The sequence below is a fragment of the Chenopodium album genome, chromosome 4 (genome assembly GCF_948465745.1).
Source record: "Chenopodium album chromosome 4, dcCheAlbu1.1, whole genome shotgun sequence".
Classification (NCBI taxonomy): Eukaryota; Viridiplantae; Streptophyta; class Magnoliopsida; order Caryophyllales; family Amaranthaceae; genus Chenopodium; species Chenopodium album.
In genome coordinates, this window is record NC_137837.1 from 48,462,599 (window position 1) to 48,469,994 (window position 7,396).

The 7,396-nt window shown below is 32.9% G+C and overlaps 3 non-coding genes across 3 annotated transcripts; 2 read left to right on the plus strand and 1 right to left on the minus strand.

Moving 5' to 3' along the window:
* Positions 1 to 3,292: 3,292 nt before the first annotated feature.
* TRNAS-GGA (transfer RNA serine (anticodon GGA)) lies at positions 3,293 to 3,379 on the plus strand. The gene has a single exon. It is a non-coding gene; the product is annotated as a tRNA-Ser (tRNA).
* A 1,343-nt stretch (positions 3,380 to 4,722) lies between these two features.
* Positions 4,723 to 4,795, minus strand: TRNAT-UGU (transfer RNA threonine (anticodon UGU)). The gene has a single exon. It is a non-coding gene; the product is annotated as a tRNA-Thr (tRNA).
* Positions 4,796 to 6,570: 1,775 nt separating this feature from the next.
* TRNAF-GAA (transfer RNA phenylalanine (anticodon GAA)) lies at positions 6,571 to 6,643 on the plus strand. The gene has a single exon. It is a non-coding gene; the product is annotated as a tRNA-Phe (tRNA).
* The last annotated feature ends 753 nt before the right edge of the window (positions 6,644 to 7,396 follow it).

The window sequence follows — 7,396 nt, forward strand, 5'->3', positions numbered from 1 at the left end:
TTTTAGAATAATTACGATTTGCGAGTAATGAATAATATTTCTATATCTAGATATAGAAATATTATTCATTACTTATTACTATTTTTTATATTTTCAATAGTAATTTATTTGTATTAATAGCTAATAGACGAAAAGAAATAAATCTATTCTGTACTCTATCTGTGTATTCTTTATCTTTACGAAATACCAGCCAAACTAGAATGATCGAAAAAGGAATATAATAAAATTCTTTGATTGGTTCTTCCTCGAAAAATGATTCCGTTTTATTTTACAAAAAGACCAAAAAGAATTCTAACAAATAAAAAAAAATTTAGAAATAATAAGAATTTTTCTTCTTTTATTCGAAACGCCCCGTGATCTTCAACCAATTATGCGCTTCAATATAATTCCCAGGAGTAAGCGTTATAGCCTGTTTCCAATACTTGGCGGCTTGATCGAACCAAGCCTCTGCAATTTCAGAATCTCCCTGTCGAATGGCTTGTTCTCCCCGGTCGGAATAGGAGGGTCAATTCCTTCCCTTAGAACCGTACGTGAGAGTTTCCCACCTCATACAGCTCCGCAGTCAATTCTTTTGGTGTCCCATTAAACCAAATGCGATTTCTTATAGATCTATATTCCACTGTTTGGAGGAACCAAAGGAGGTTAATCACATGAGTTTCAAACTTTCATTTTGATTTAATTAAGAATTTAATTAAGAATCAATTTCAGTTTTATCTTTTCTCCCACCCGCAGAAGAAGAAAACACAGATATTTACTCCTATCCTTCGTATTTTCCGCAAGGTAACTATCTCGGTTTTATATCGAAATTTATATAGAATCTTTGAAAAAAGATTTCCTTTCTAAACATAAGTAAGAAAGAAAAGACTTACTATCTTTGGGATTTGATCCTACACCGCCGCTCAAAACCTCAGTCTTAGTGGATCGACTCTATTACATAAGTTAATTCCTAACTTTTTCTTTCTTATATTTCTATATAGGCATAAGTAAGCAGTTCTTTTCTTAATGTATTGGACCAAAACCTCATTAATTGAACTTTACGGTGCTTCCTCTCTATCAATTAGATCTTTTTTTTTATCCATAGATATAGAAAAAAGTATCTAGGCATATTTTTACTTCTATTAGTATGATGTTTGTTTCTTTGCTACAGCTCAAAGAAATCGTCGTTTTGGATGATGCATTTGTAGCGATCCTTTTTTTAGTATTTACTAGAAAATTTGGTCTTCTTTTTTCTTTCTATAGTGGAGATAGCCGCACGTAATGACAGATCACTGCCATATTATTAAAAGCTTGTGGTAAGAATGGGTTTCGTTCTAGTGCCCTAAAATAATATTCTAAAGCTTTCGTATGTTCTCCATTACTTGTGTGAATAAGGCCTATATTATAGAGTATATAACTTCGATCGTAAGGATCGATTTCTAGTCGCATAGCTTCATAATAATTCTGTAAAGCTTCCGCATAATTTCCTTCGGATTGAGCTGACATCCGTTACGGTCGTTATTCAATTCAAAGAATCGCCGTTCCAGAACCGTACGTGAAATTTTCACTTCATACGGCTCCTCCCTTAAATATAATATACATAATGAGAATTCAAAATACATGGCAAAAGGGATTAAAACATTCTCATTATGAACTGAGCGGGGCTAGTGGTTTTACAAAAAATATCTAGCCAACCTTCTTGCGCAAAAGCTTTTACTAGAATCAAGTGTCTTGATACTAAATAGAAAGGATAACTTCAACAATTCCTTTGTCCTCAACGCTTCCTAATTTCCAGGAAATAGTCACTTCAACAGTCTTCGATGGTTATACGGGTATCCACAGTACGAACGAGATGGATGTTTGTTGGCCCAACCATTCTTGTTAGTCCTAACCCAGATAAGAAAGGGAGTAGGTAAGTAATTTTTAACAAAGCTTTTGTGTTGTCGATTGCTAGGTTTAGTGCTTCTTTCCCTATGCCGCCTATTGGTACTATATTACTAGGAAGTAGGATTGACCTGTAATACAAAACACAAAGGTGTAACCTTTTGTTCAATACAAAAATCTATAAATGAAGCTATAGTATTTGAGGTTGCATCAATCGGGGATACACGACGGAAGGAATCGTTCTATTTGTAAACTTCACCTTCAACAAGCGTAGGTTTGTTTCTATAATATGGAATAAGAATATTTGTTCTTTACTATCCCGAAGTGTGTGCTTTTCTCATAAGACTAAGAGCAGTAAAAAGAAACTAAATAATAAAGAAAATCAAATCACACCATCTCTGTAATAAGTAAATGCCTCCTTTTCTCCTGAAGTTGTCGGAATTAGTCGTAATAAGATATTGGCCACAATTGAAACGGTCTTATCATTAAAATTTCCATTTATCCGCGATCTAGGCATAGGTATCAATCCATTCTAAAATTCTTCTCATTACCCCTTATTGGGAAAACGATTACACAAATAAAGAATTTGTACAGTACAAAATAACATAAAAACGGATTCCTTTCCAAACAAAAAAATTTCAATAAAGATAAAATTTTTTTACTACTACGTATACTTCTATTTTATTTATTCGAATTGTTCCAAATGCCCCAAACTCCTTTTTCAACAATCAATAAAAGGAGTTGAATCCCATTTGAATTCATACAAATCAAATCAAGTAGTATAGTAGCTATTCCGATTTCATCGAAGCGGAAGAATCAAAGAATTTTTCGATCAGATCAAAAAAAGTTTTGATCGAAAGACGAAAAGAAAGAGAATCGAATAATCATTCTATGATGGAAATAGAATAGCTGGGAAATTCAAGAAATTTGTTGGTGAACACTTTAAAACTAGACGGAAATTTTCTAATTTTTTTTGTGAATTTTATAGAATTCTAGTCGAAATAAAAATCGAACCATGATCAAAGAGGGTCCATTAATCGTCTATAATCTAAAAACCATAAACCCATCAATCCGTTGATTCGATTCGTTTCAACTAATTAATCGAAGCTGGTACATTATATATGGAAATATCGGATATAGAATAAAAGATAGGATCATCATCTTCGCAAATATGAATCAATAAATATATAACAAGGAAAACCTTGTTTTTTATTTTAATTAACTCCTACGAAGAAAGATTTTTTCAAAAAATCTTCTACTACATTACTACTCGTTACGTTCTATTATTAGTTTGTTTATAGTCAAATAGTATAGTATTGGTGCGTTAATCCTAGTCGTACCTATTTTATACAAACAATATCGTTAGTAATAGAAATATCAACATAGTAATGGCTCGCTATTTCTTCGGTTTATGAGTCATAATCGTTGTGTAGGAGAGATGGCCGAGCGGTTCAAGGCGTAGCATTGGAACTGCTATGTAGGCTTTTGTTTACCGAGGGTTCGAATCCCTCTCTTTCCGTCTTTTACTTTCACCTGATTGAATTCGCCAACATTTCTAACTTGAACAAATCAAATAACAAGAAATACTTTATTTAGAACATAAGAGTTAGATCCTTCTTGTATTTGGATATATATTTCTTCTATTTCGAATTGCTGCAATACCTAAAATACTGGAAATAAAAGAATAGACAAGGAGTGAAAATTTTTATGTGTATCTAGGATACATGAATAGGAAAAAACCGGGATGGGATAGAATATATGAGCGGGAGAAAATCTGGGGCAAACCCCCGACTTTTAACCTTAAGTAATTTTCCTTTTCCAAATGAAAGGGGCCAAATTGTCCGAACCCCTTTCTTCTGTATTTTAGTTAGGGTTACGTCTGACGAGAATAATATTCTACCACCAGCAATTCATTGATTTGCAAACCGACCCACTTACTATCTATTATTTGATTGACTAATCCTTTATATGGAAATGGGTTAAGGGTCAAATGTTTAGGTAATTCCTCACGGGGGGATAAATCAAGAGAATTTTGAATTAGAGCTCTGGATTTTTGTTCATTCCTCGCCATAATAGTATCCTTGGGTTTGCAACGATAACTTGGTATATCTACTATATGGCCGTTAACTAAAATATTCTATGGTTAACTAATTGGCGGGCTCCAGGAATAGTCGGAGCCATGCCCAATCGAAAAAGAATGTTATCCAAACGCATTTCAAGTAATTGTAGTAAAACCTGACCTGTTGACCCTTTGGCTTTTCTGGCGATCCGAACGTATTTAAGTAATTGTCGTTCTGTAATACCATAATGAAAACGTAATTTTTGTTTTTCTTCTAGACGAATACGATATTGCGATCTTTTCCCGGAACGTGATTGGTTTCTAAGATCACTTCCGGCTCTAGGCCTTTTATTAGTTAGTCCGGGTAAAGCCCCTAGACGGCGTATTTTTTTGAAACGAGGCCCTCGGTAAAGCGACATAAAGACTCCTTTCTTTATTTATTTTCTTTATTTCTATTTATATATATATATATATTCGATTTTACAAAAAAACCAAAATTAAAACTGAACTAAATGATAAATGAAATCCACTGAAGTGTTGAATTCCAATGAATAATGAAATGGGTTGTATATACATCATATACAAAATATAGAGAATATTCTATATTTTGTATTAAAATATGTAAGTAAAAAGAAAAAGGAAAAGAAAGAGTTTTCCCGATTTGGTCTGTCGAGCTTGAACCCTTTTCTTTTTATTCCTAGGTGGAAGTTTCTACGACATAATCGATCGTTATTTTTTTCTTCGTTCTTCGATTTCAAAGGAAAAAATATATAAAAAGCACAAATCCAAATAAAAATCGAAAAAGCCGGCTATCGGACTCGAACTGATGACCATCGCATTACAAATGCGATGCTCTAACCTCTGAGCTAAGCGGGCTCCCGGAAATTATACATGCACTGGCATTCAATAAACTACATTTTAGTGTAAGCTTATTCATTTTTATTATTTTATGATATAAATTTGAAAGAAATATTTCAAATCAAATATCAACTAAATAGAAATATTTACTTTAGTTTTTTTCTTTCTATATAGATTCTATTTTTCGTCTAGAACGATTCGATTCTATTTCAATTAGATTTTGAAATTTTATTTTTATTTTTCAAATCCATTTCAAATCGAAATTAAAACAAAAATTCATTATGACAATTTGCATTATATCTATAATTCTAAGAAATGTATAACCATTAGAGTTATAAGAGTCTACCTTAAGAAAACCTAAAATAAACAAGAATAAAAAAATGAGAATCGATAAAGAAGAACTCTGGATTATATTACCATAATAAAAGAAGATATTCTTCTGTGTGCAGCCATAGACTATGATGACAAAAAAAGAATCGACCCTTTGAGTATTCAAAATTGCATACAAAAATGAACGGGGCGGAGGATATAGATGGTATATATCCCTCGATATTGAATTGTAGCTACAAAAAGGATAGAATCATGTCTGACTAGACAAAATCAAAGTCAAATGGAGACTTCCGATAGAGATGAAGGAAGATAGAAAAAAAAGGAAAATGGCAAAAGCATTTTTTGGTATAGTAATCCATATTAAATCTAATGAATTCGATGGTTCCGTCAGAAATGAGAGAATAAAAGGGAAGGACATAACATGGAGATCCTAATCTTAAAAAGAAAGGGGGGATATGGCGAAATCGGTAGACGCTACGGACTTAATTGGCTTGAGCCTTAGTATGGAGACCTACTAAGTGAAAACTTTCAAATTCAGAGAAACCCTGGAATTAATAAAAATGGGCAATCCTGAGCCAACTCCTTTTGTCAATAGCAAAAAAGAAAGATTCAGAAAGCAACAATAAAAAAAGGATAGGTGCAGAGACTCAAAGGAAGTTGTTCTAACAAATGGGGTTGACTGTGCTGTGTTGTTCTAAGAATTCTTCCATCGAACCCCCACTCCAAAATGGTTGAAGAATATACTTTATCAAATGATTACTAAGACCCCGAATCTATTCTATATTTTTTTTTCAATTATTTCTCTATTCTAGATAGAGGAGAGAATTTCATATTCGCTCTAAAAAAAATTTAGAATATGAAACGAAAAAATGGAAGAATTTTTTTTAAATCGATTTCAAGTTGAAAAAAGAATCAAATATTCATTCATCAAATCATTCACTCCATAGTCTGATAGATCTTTGGAAGAACTAATGAATCGGACAAGAATAAAGATAGAGTCCCGTTCTACATGTCAATACTGACAACAATGAAATTTATAGTAAGAGGAAAATCCGTCGACTTTAAAAATCGTGAGGGTTCAAGTCCCTCTATCCCCAAAAGATTTTTTTTACTCCCTAAGTGGTTCTCTTTTTCATTAAAGGGTTGAAGGCGGTTATACCTCTTTTTCTTTTCAAAATGGATATGAACGGAAATGCTTTTCTCTTATCACAAGTCTTGTGATATATATATGATTAAAAATCAATATTTTTGAGCAAGGAGTACGCCGTTTAGTGATTCACAATTCAAATTATTACTCGTACTAAAACTTAAATCAACTTAATTATAGAAAAATTTGCAAAACCCAAGGAATTCTGGTACGCATATAAGACTTTGTAATCCTTTTTGTCCGTTTAATTGACATAAACCCGAGTTATCGAGTAAAATGAAATTAGAAAATGGTGCGCCAAAAAGGTGAATGAATGGTCGGGATAGCTCAGCTGGTAGAGCAGAGGACTGAAAATCCTCGTGTCACCAGTTCAAATCTGGTTCCTGGCACATCACATGATTTTTTTGATGGATTGATATACATATTCATTCCTAGCTGAGATCATGGCACATACATAAGGTATTTCGCTAGTTATCCTGCGATATACCCCATCTATTTTATAGATAGATGGGTAGAGAAAATTCAAATAAAGAATTTTTTTATGTTTTCAATTTTTCTTATTTGTTTATAATGATACAGAACTTTTTAGTTCATTCTATCGGCTCTTAGCTCATCCAAAAGACACCTTTTTAGAATCTTAATGAATTCTTAACTTAATTTCATTTGTCTTTTCTTTTTTTCTTTATCCATAATAGAATACCGATGGGCCATCAATTCTTCTGTTTGATCTAGAGCAGAACATATAAAGAATCTTTAGATATCTGATGTTGTAGAAGTGAAAATAAATTTCTTATGATATAATAAGCATCTTGTATTTCATAAAAAATTTGGGACAATATAATCCTTACGTAAGGGCCATCCTATCCAACTTTCGGGCATTAAAATACATTTTGGACGTGGATGATTATCATACGAGATTCCCAGCATATCATAAGATTCCCGTTCTTGAAAATCCGCACTTTTCCAAACCCAGAAGACGGACGGAATTCTAGGATTCTGCCTTGGAGCAAATACTTTTATGCATACCTCTTCCGGTTGATCCACACCGTACTCGATTCTTGTAAGATGATACACACTAGCTAACAGCCCGCCCGGTGCGACATCATAAGCACACTGAGAACGTAAATAATTGTAACCATATA